Source organism: Rattus norvegicus, assembly GCF_036323735.1.
Source record: "Rattus norvegicus strain BN/NHsdMcwi chromosome Y unlocalized genomic scaffold, GRCr8 chrY_unlocalized_5, whole genome shotgun sequence".
NCBI lineage: Eukaryota > Metazoa > Chordata > Mammalia > Rodentia > Muridae > Rattus > Rattus norvegicus.
In genome coordinates, this window is record NW_026947408.1 from 188,358 (window position 1) to 198,662 (window position 10,305).

General features: G+C 36.5%; 1 long non-coding RNA gene across 1 annotated transcript in view; it reads left to right on the forward strand.

The window, feature by feature from the left end:
* LOC134484758 (uncharacterized) overlaps positions 1–10,305 on the forward strand; it is an 85,978-nt gene that overhangs the window by 19,201 nt on the left and 56,472 nt on the right. The window lies entirely within an intron of this gene.

The following is a 10,305-nucleotide window of genomic DNA, read 5'->3' on the forward strand; positions in this document are numbered from 1 at the left end:
TCATGAAGTCATTGTTTTGACAGCTGAGTAATATTCTGTAGTGTAGATGCACCACATTTCTGTATCCATTACTCTGTTGAAGGGCATCTGGGTTCTTTCCAGATTCTGGCTATGTTAAATAAGACTGCTATGAACATAGTTGAATATATTTCTCTGTTGTATGTTGGACCATCTTTTGGGTATATGCCCAAGAGAGGTATAGCTGGGTCCTAAGTTCATGGAATGTCAAATATTCTGAGGAACCTTCAGACTGATTTACCAAAGGGTTGTACCAGTCTGCAATTCCACCAACAATGGAGGAGTCTTACTCTTCCTCCATATCCTTGCCATCATCTGCTGTCACCTGAGATTTATATGTTAGCCATTCTGACTCGTGTAAGGTGGATTCTCAGATTTGTTTTGATTTGAATTTCCCTGAAGACTAAGTATGTTGAATATTTATTTAGTTGTTTCTTGGCCATTCGATAACATTCAGCTGAGAATGTTTTCTAACTCACTGTACCCCATTTTTAATAGGATATTTTTGCTTTCTAGTGTCTAACTTCTGAAGTTCATTTTATATTTTGGATATTAACACTCTCAGTTATAGGATTGGTAAAATTTTTTTCCCAATATTTTGGTTACAGTTTTGTCCTAATCACAGTGTCTTTTGGCTTACAGAAATTTTGCTGGTTTATGAGGTCCTATTTGTCAATTCTTGATCTTAGAGCATAAGTTAATGGTAATTTTTCAGCAAATTGTCTCCAGTGGCAATGTGTTCAAGACTCTTCCCCACCTTTTCTTCTGTTAGTTTGAGTGTATCTGGTTTGATGTGTAGGTCCTGGATTCACTTGTACTTAAGCTTTGTACATGGTCATAAAAATGGGATAATTTGCATTCTTCTACATGATGACTTCTAGTTGAACCAGCACTATTTTTGGAAAATGCTATGTTTCTTCCTTTGGATGGTTTTATCTCCTTTGTCAAATATCAAATGATAGGTATGTGGGTTCATTTCTGGGTCTTCAATTCTATTCCACTGGTCTATCCATCTGACTCTGTACCAATACCATGTAGTTTTTACCACTATTGCTCTGTAATACTGCTTGGGTCCAGGGGTGATGATTCCCCCAGGAGTTCTTTTATTGTTGAGGATAGTTTTAGCTATCCTGGCTTTTTCTTATTCTGAATGAATTTGCAAATTGCTCTTTCTATCTCTATTAAAGAAGTGAGTAGGAATTTTGATGGAGATTGCATTGAATGTGTACATTGCATTTGGCAAAATGGTCATCTTTACTATATTAATCCTGTCAATCCATGAGCATGGAAGCTCTATCTATCTTCTGAGATCTTCGTCAGTTTCTTTCTTCAGACATTTGAACTTCTTGTCATACAGATCATTTACTTGCTTGGTTAAACTTACACCAAGACACTATATATTATTTGAAATTTTTGTGGAGCATGTGATTTCATTATTTTCTTTCTCAGCCTGTTTATCCATTGAGGAGAGGAAGGCTCCTGGTATGTTTGAGTTAATTTTATATTCTGACACTTTGCTGAAGTTATTTATCAGGTTAAGAAGTTCTCTGGTGGAACTTTTGGGATTACTTAAGTATATACTATCCTATCATCTGCAAATAGTGATATTTTCATATCTTCCCTTCCAATTTGTATCCGTTTGACTCCCTTTTGTTGTCTGGTTTCTCTGACTATGACATGGAGTCCAGTATTGAATAAGTAGGAAGAGAGTTGGGCATGCTTGTCTAGTCCCTGATTTTAGTTGGATTGGTTTATGTTTCTTTCCATTTAGTTTGACGTTAGCTACAGGTTTGCTGTATATTTTTTACAGTATGTTTTAAATGAGCCTTCAATTCGTGATTTTTCCAAAACTTTTATCCACAAGGGTTGTTAAATTTTTTTCAAATGCTTTCTCACCATCTAATGAAATGATCATGTGCTCCTTATCTTTGAGTATGTTTACATGATGGATTACATTTATGAATTTTCCTATATTAAACCATCCCTCCATCCCTGGGTTCAAGTCTACTTGATCCTGTTGGATGATTTTTTTTATGTGTAATTAGATTTGGTTTGCAAGAATTTTATTGAGTATTATTTCTTCAATATTCATAAAGGAAATTGGTCAGAAGTCCTCTTTCTGTGATGATTTTTTGTGGGGTTTTGGTATAAGAGTAATTGAGGATTCATATAAGGAATGTGATAGTGCTCAGTCTCTCCAATTTTGTGGAATAATTTGGACAATATTAGTATGAGATCTTCTAAGAAGGTCTGATAGAATTCTGGACTAAACCCATCTTGACCTGGGCTTTGTTTGGTTGGGAGATTTTAATATCTGTTTCTATTTCTTCAGGAGTTATGGAGTTAATTAGATAGTTTATTTCTTCCTGATTTAACTTTGTTACCTAGTATCTGTCTACAAAATTGTCCATTTCCTCTATATTTTACACTTTTGTAGAATCTGATTTTTTATAGTAGAATCTGATTTTTTTATATTTCTTCACATTCTGTTATGTCTCCCTTTTCATTTCTGATTTTTTTTTTATTTGGATACATTCTCTTTGAACTCTGATAAGTTTGGCTAAGTGTTTATCTATCTTATTGTTTTTCTCAAAGAAACAGCTCCTGGTTTTGTTGATTCTTTGTATTGTCCTTTCATTTCTACTTCCTTGATTTCAGATCTGAGTTTGATAATTTCCTGATTTCTACCCGTCTTGGCTTTAATTAGTTCTTTTTTTCTAGAGCTTTTACATGTGCTATCAAGCTCCTGACATATGCTCTCTCCAGTTTCTTTTCACTAGCACTTAGGTCTATAAGTTTTCCTCTTAGCTCTGCTTTCATTATGTCACATATGTTTGGGAATGTTGTATCTTCATTTTCATTAATTTCTAAGAAATCTTTAATTCTTTATTTCTTCCTTGACCAAGTTGTCATGGAGTAAAGCATTTTTAAACTTCAATGTATATGTGAGCTTTCTGTTATTATCGTTATTGTTGAAGACCAGTCTTAGTGTGTGGTGATCTGATAGAATGCATGGGATTATTTCTATCTTCCTGAATCTGTTAAGGTTTGTTGAGGGGCCGATTATGTGTATAATTTTAAAGAAGGTTCCCTGAGGTTATGAAAAGAATGTATATCCTTATATTTTAGGATGGAATGTTCTTTAAATATCTGTTAAATCCATTGGGTTCATAACTTCTATTACTTCCTCTACATCTCTGCTTAATTTCTGATTCCAAGATCTCTCCGAAAACGAGGGTGGGTTGTTGAAATCTTCTACTATTATCATGTCAGGTGCAATGTGTGCTTTTAGCTTTAGTAAGGTTTTTTTTGTGAAACCTCAGGATTTCCCATGAATCATTTTTATTGCACAAATTCAAATGTAAATATAGCATTCTGTGGGTTTACAAGTGACAGAATGCAAATATAAAAGTTAGCTAGTGTTAGATAATTAGATTCCGGTAGCTATTTAAGAAGAAAATAAAATAGTATAAAATTATAATATTGAGTCTTATGAATATAATTAAAGAAAAATATAATTCCCTTTCAGTGTGCTGAAAATATGGAAGTCTTTAAAAAATTACCATGACACTAAAACTACAGTATTGTTTTAGGCATGAGTCACCCAAATAGAAAGACAATAATTATATTCTCCTCTGACTCATTATTCTGAGTCTACTTACATGCAGTAAGGACCACTCAGGTCAAAATGTTGGTAAAAAAATGACGAGAAGTTGAAAGCAATGCATAAAGTATTGAAGAGAGACACAGTATTTCCATAGGCATTAAGTTATTCTCTTTTAACTTCTATTACTTTAAAAGGAAATACAAAAGAAAAATATATTAAAACATTTTAACTATGAAAGGAAAATAATTTAAAATAATTTCATTGCTCCATATTTGGGTGTTGATAAGATGACAGGCATCCTCCTAATGTTTAACTGCGTTAAACAAAGCAAGAAACACTTTTTGGTATCTGTGTCAAGTACGTATAATCTCAACCTAAAAGAGAAAAACCACTAGGCAAATCCAAATTTAGAGATATTCTAGCAAAGTTTTTATTTATCTTCAAAGGTGTGGCCACAGAAGATAAAAAAGTAATGAATTATCACAGAATAGAATGACATAAGATATGTAATAACTAAATGTCAACTGGATTTCTGATTTGGATAATTGCATAGAAAGTGTACAGTTCTAGAAACATTATTGCTATGATTTGGTAAACCTACAAAGTTACTTTTAACATTTTTGTCAATTTTCTAATTTTTTGAGAATTAGTCATTAGATTGATTAACGTATATAAAATTTAGTAATTAGGTTTCTATATAAAACCACACTGTTTCCTGTCAATTAAATCCGATTTTCCTGTATAGTTTGAATTCTGCTTTATTTTTGTATTTATTTATTTTATTAATTTATTTATGTCTCAAATTCAGTCCTCCTTCCTGTTTTCCCCCACAGAGTACCTTACCCAAAACACCATGCCTTTCTGATTTCTTCTTTCAAAAAGTCAAAAAACAGTAGTTATAAGGCATGTTCAGTCCCCGAATACCTGTTCATGTGGCCATCCATTTGAAAATCTACAACAGTGATAATGCAGACATCAGGAAATAGCATCATAAATGATATTCAAAAATTAAATATTCCCAAGTCATCAGCTATCGGCTTGACAAAACTGGAAGAATCCAAGAACAAAAATATCCTTGTAATGTACGTAGAGAAAATTGATCAGACAAAAAGGAAAACAGATAGCAACCTTCCTGGATTCAACACAAGAGGGCATAAGTTCCTGTAGTATATTCTGTATGAGTTTATAGAGTTTATGTGCTAACACCTGGAAATGAAATCCTACGAAAACCAACAACAAACTAACTAGAAGCTGCAATATTTATAAAGGCCAAACAAATATGTGGAAGTATTATTTTCAGCTCTATATGAGAATATTAATGTTTATTAATTTGTATATTAACAAAATATTAATTTAATGACTGCAAATTTTTATTGCAAATTTTTAAATAGATTTTAGGCTACTCATGTGATCATTAACTTTAGTGACTTTTAATGCATTACTGATCAATAAAGTGTTTTTTTGACTGTGATTATCACTATGAATATTCAACAAAATCAAATTATGTGAACCAGGAACTGCTCTTCTGTTTTCTATTTTTTGTTGTACAAATGTAAGAGGTTTACCTGCTTTTTCCCGTGTGCAACACATCCATGCCTAATGTCCAGGAGGTTGAAGAGGTTGTGAGATTCTGTGATGCAGAAATTACAGCCACTTGTGAACTGTCACTCGGGAGCTAGGGTTCGGTCCTGGGTTCTCTGGAAGAACAGATAGTGCTATTAATCACCGAATCGTTTCTTAATTTTCAGCAAACACCATTTCTTTGTAAATATAGTGCCTAAGGTGTCCTGTCTTCTGCATAGACAACTGTTTTCTCAAATGTGATAATTTAATATTAAACACACATCCACTTGCTTCTTACCTTCATATATATATATATATATATATATATATATATATATATATTCACACAAACACACATACACACAAAATCACACACACAGTTACACACAGAGACACATGCACAACTGCTCTTACCTTCAAGTTTACTTACACACTTACTTACTTTCTTACACACACACACACACACACACACACACACCTGCTTCTTATCTTCAAGTAGATTTAGTTATTTTCACTTTAATTTGTTTATTTATTCACTTTACATGTTGCACACTGCCCCCCCCCAATTCAACCCTCTCACAATTCTTTCCCCAGCACTTTCTCCTCTGAGCAGGAGGGGAACCCTCTGGTATCTCCTCACCATGCATATCTAGTCTCTGTAATCACATCATCTGAATCTGAGGCCAGACAGAGCAGCCTAGATGGATAGGGGTGGGGAGGTAGAGGTAATATCCAGAAAGAGGCAGAGAGCTGGGGTAAGAGATGCCCATGAATCAATGGGTGTTTCCTTAGCTGAGACTCAACGCCTCAGTGATATGGACCTGCAGAAGTCATCTCCTGTAGCCAGAGAGCAAACAAAATGGAGTGATAGAGACACCAACTTTTGGACCAAAATTTATTCTGACCACAAGAAATGAAAGGGCCGTGCATAGAGCACAGAGTGAGGAATGATAATCCAATGGTTAGTGCAGATTAAGGCCCACCCCATGGATGAGCACCAATTCGTGACACTATTAAAGACACTCTGTTATGCTTGGAGAAAGGAGACTATCATGGCTTCCCTCTGAGAGACTCCACTAAGCTGCTGACTCAGACAGAAGCAGACATCCACTAGCAAAACCACAGGTTGAGCTCGGGGACTCTGATGGAAGAAGAGAATGAAAAGGATTATGGACTCTAAGGGCATGGCACTCCATAGGCTTTGTCTTCATGTGGGTACCGAACAACTAGAATTGGGCTTTCCCAAAACATGTTGTCTGTAGATAGGATATCTGTGCCTTTAAAATTCATTTATTTATTTACTCACTTTACATCCCAATATCGGTGCTCCATCTTCCAGGTACGCCAACACCCATTGTCGGGAAAACCCGTGAAAAGACAAAGCTACACATTTCCTACCTATGTCCTGGGTGCTCAATGTCAGTCCATGTTCACTCTCTGGTTGGTGGTTCAGTCTTTGGCAATCCCCAAGAGTCCCGGTGAGTTGACTCTAATGGTCTTTCTGTTGAGTCGCTCATATTAACTGGGCATCAATTCTTCACCTGTTTTTTATTTTTTTAAAGACTCCCCAAGCTCCAGCTAATGTTTGGTGGTGAATCTTTACACTTCTTTCTCTCAGCTGTTGGGTGGAGTCACTCAGAGGACAGTTATGCTAGGAATCTGTCTGTAAGCATGATAGAGTATCTTTAATGTGTCAGGGATCAGTGCTTGCCCACGGGGTAGGTCTCAATCTGTGCTAATCATTGGTTGAATGTTCCTTCTATGTCTGCTGTATCTATCTTTGTCTCTGAAGATGTTGTAGGCTGTGTTCATGGTGGATTGAAGGTTTTGTGGGTGTTTTTTTCCTTGTCACACCACTGGGAGTCATGCCTGGCTACAGAAGTGGCATATTAAGGATCTGTATCCCCAGTGCTAGAGTCACATCAATAGACACCCTGGGGATTTGCCTTTCCCAAGTCTCTGGCACTTCCTAGAGATGCCCACCCAACACTTGTGTTTTCCATTCCCTTTTCCCTGGATTCACTCTACCTAATCCCTCCAAACCCACTATACCTGATTCCTGCAAAACCACTATACCTATTTCCTCCTACCCATTACTTTCTCTATTTCCCCTCCCATTCAGTTTCCTTCCTCCCTACATCCACCACAATATCTATTCTGCTAAATGCGTTTTAACACAATATTTAGGAAAAAACACTGAGTAAGTATAGGAAATATCCCATAAGTATTTTCGGTGGATGTGTAGGCAAGTTATGCACATATTAAATTTTATAGAGGTCAAAATTACTACATATATTGTTAGAAGAGACATTGTCTTCATTACATTTACCATGAAGGAAAACCATTTATATTCTATTAAGTTATACAAGGGAAACTGTTAAAAGAGTTATACACATCACACAACTTTATTACTTTTAATGTTCTCTTTATTGCAAATATTTACACAATGAAAAGTACAAAGGCTTAAACTCATGGGAGTGTACTTTGTTTCAAAGTTAAATTTTATATATACAGGTTGATGACAACAGTCATACTCAGAGGCGATAAATACATCAGGGAGATCTCTATTACTTTACCTGTCTTCTTTCCTTTATTCCTGATGAAGAGTCATCTCATTTGCAGCCCCTATTGTGAGAGATGGATCATAAAATGCCTGAGAGTCTACAACCCAGAGTCCATCTATAGGAAAGAAAAAAAGACAACATCTCCAAATGGTACATGCAATCAAAACTTTCTTGTAGATCTTAATACTTGAAACAAAATGCAAAGAGAAAACCCATTTCCTAGGATATTACAATATACAGGAAATGATAGCTGTAGGAAGCATTCTCAGGGGATTTTAAACATTTGTACCTAAGAATGAAACTGCCTCCATGAAGTTGATTTATTTCTTTGGCAAGAAAGTCAGTTTGCCTCTTGAAAGTTGTGCCATCTGTCCATCACTAGAGCAATGGCCATCTTTATGAATGTGAACAAATAAACACATACCAGTTTTCACTTCTTCAAACAATTTCAAGAAGAACCTGAAAGAGAATGTATAATGTTTTAGAGATACAATACAGGAATTTAAATTAGCCAGCAAAAATATGTTGTTAAAATTTTCTGCCTTCTATTAATAATTTTGACTATTCTTGCTATGAATAAAAAGATGGCTATGTAATGTCTACCAATCCCCAAAGCCTGAAACATTGTGGAAAACTGTCTTATTCCTCCATAACTTGGTGTCACTCTCATGTAGAAGACCAAGGAAATTTCTGTACTTTAATGTATTTGATCTTGGGAGCATGCAAATAAATCTTTCAGTTCCAAGAACAAAGACATGGCCATCCAATGTGACCCATATGAAACAAAATCTTTGTTCCTGACGTCAATGAACTTTAGCACACTGGTAACAATGCAGAGAGCAATATGAAGGAATAATCCTGTAATAATAATAATAATAATAATAATAATAATAATAATAATGGAATAATCCCCTCAAGGGATCACGGAATAAGGATAGTAAATGTTGAGATGTGTTTTTCAAGTGATATTGTATCCAAGAAAGCAAGTTTCAATAGGACAGACTCCTCACACATGAAAATTACTCAACCTGTCATGGCTTCACAGAGAGAGTTGAGAACCAGAGTGGTCTTTTAGGACAAGAGAAACATTCGCCAACCTCCTAAAAATAAAAGCAATCCAAACAGTCTGTGTGAGGATGGTTAGCTTATGGATGACGGACACACACACACACACACACACACACACACACACACACACACAAACACACACACACACATGCAACACACACAGATACACAGAGAAACACAGAAAGAGACATAGACAGACAAACTGACATACACACAGACACAGACAGACACAGACAAACACACAGACACAGACACACACACATACATAAACACACAGACACATACTCATATACACACACGGAGAGACACAAAAACACATACAGACACACACAGAGACACACACACACACATACACACATATACACAAATACAGACACACAGACGATAACCAATATACAGATACACACACACACAAACACACACACACACACACACACATACACTCATCTCTTGTCTCCTTCCTAGAGTGTCCAGGTGCACAAAGTGTGAAAGGATGGAGTGGACCCAGGAAACAGTCAGCCAGCAGAAGATTGGTCTGCGTGAAAGTAAATTATGGTTTCTTCCAAGGATTTCAGTGTCACAGTTCTGTTAGAAGGTATTCAGGGACACACTATCATTGTGTGTATAATTTCTCAGGGTGAACAATGGCTAAACAAACCTTAGAGTGCAGGAAGGGTTTTCCTGTGCATTTACATCAGTTGCAGGTTTAAAGTACCAGGAATCCCTCATTTGCTATATCTTTATAATCTCTTTCCCAGCATCAGTCTGTTGTTCAGGGATCTCCATTTTACCTCCTCAGAAATTGACTCCACTGAATGTGCCCCATCCCCGACCCTGAAGTCCTACTTGCTCGATTTCAAAGGATTGCAGGTTCGTACTCTGCATTCTCTGTCAGATTAAATCCTCAGGAACGTGGCCCTCTAGACACCATGAATTAACCAGTGTTTTCATCGAGTTTCCACATTAACTCGTATGTTCTCTATTTCTGGCTGTTCCTCTCTGCACCGCGCTTTCCCTCCATCTTCCCCGCTGACCCTCCGCTTCTGTCCTCAGTCGCCGTCACTCACTCACATAATCTGTTCCAGTTTTCCTTTCAGATAGGTCTATGCTTTTCCCCTCACGGGCCTTCTCCTTTCCTTTGTTCTCTCTGCATTTGTGGATTGTAGATATAATATGATTAATCTCACAGCTGATACTATGCATAGGTAAAGGCCTTCCATGTTAGTGTCTCTAGGTCTCAGTTCCGCCTTGGGCTGATGTTTTTTCTAGTTTCATCTATTTTCTCTTAAGCTTCATGATATCATGCCTCGACCACAATGATGTCATTCACACACCCCTATGATATCATGCCCCAAACCTATGATGTCATGCCAAACCCCCATGATGCCATGCCCCCGTCCCCATGATGTCATGCCTTTGCCCCTTGCTAAAGTGTTTGTACATATTCACCAGGTAAAATTCTGAATGCTGCCCTGTCAACCACAC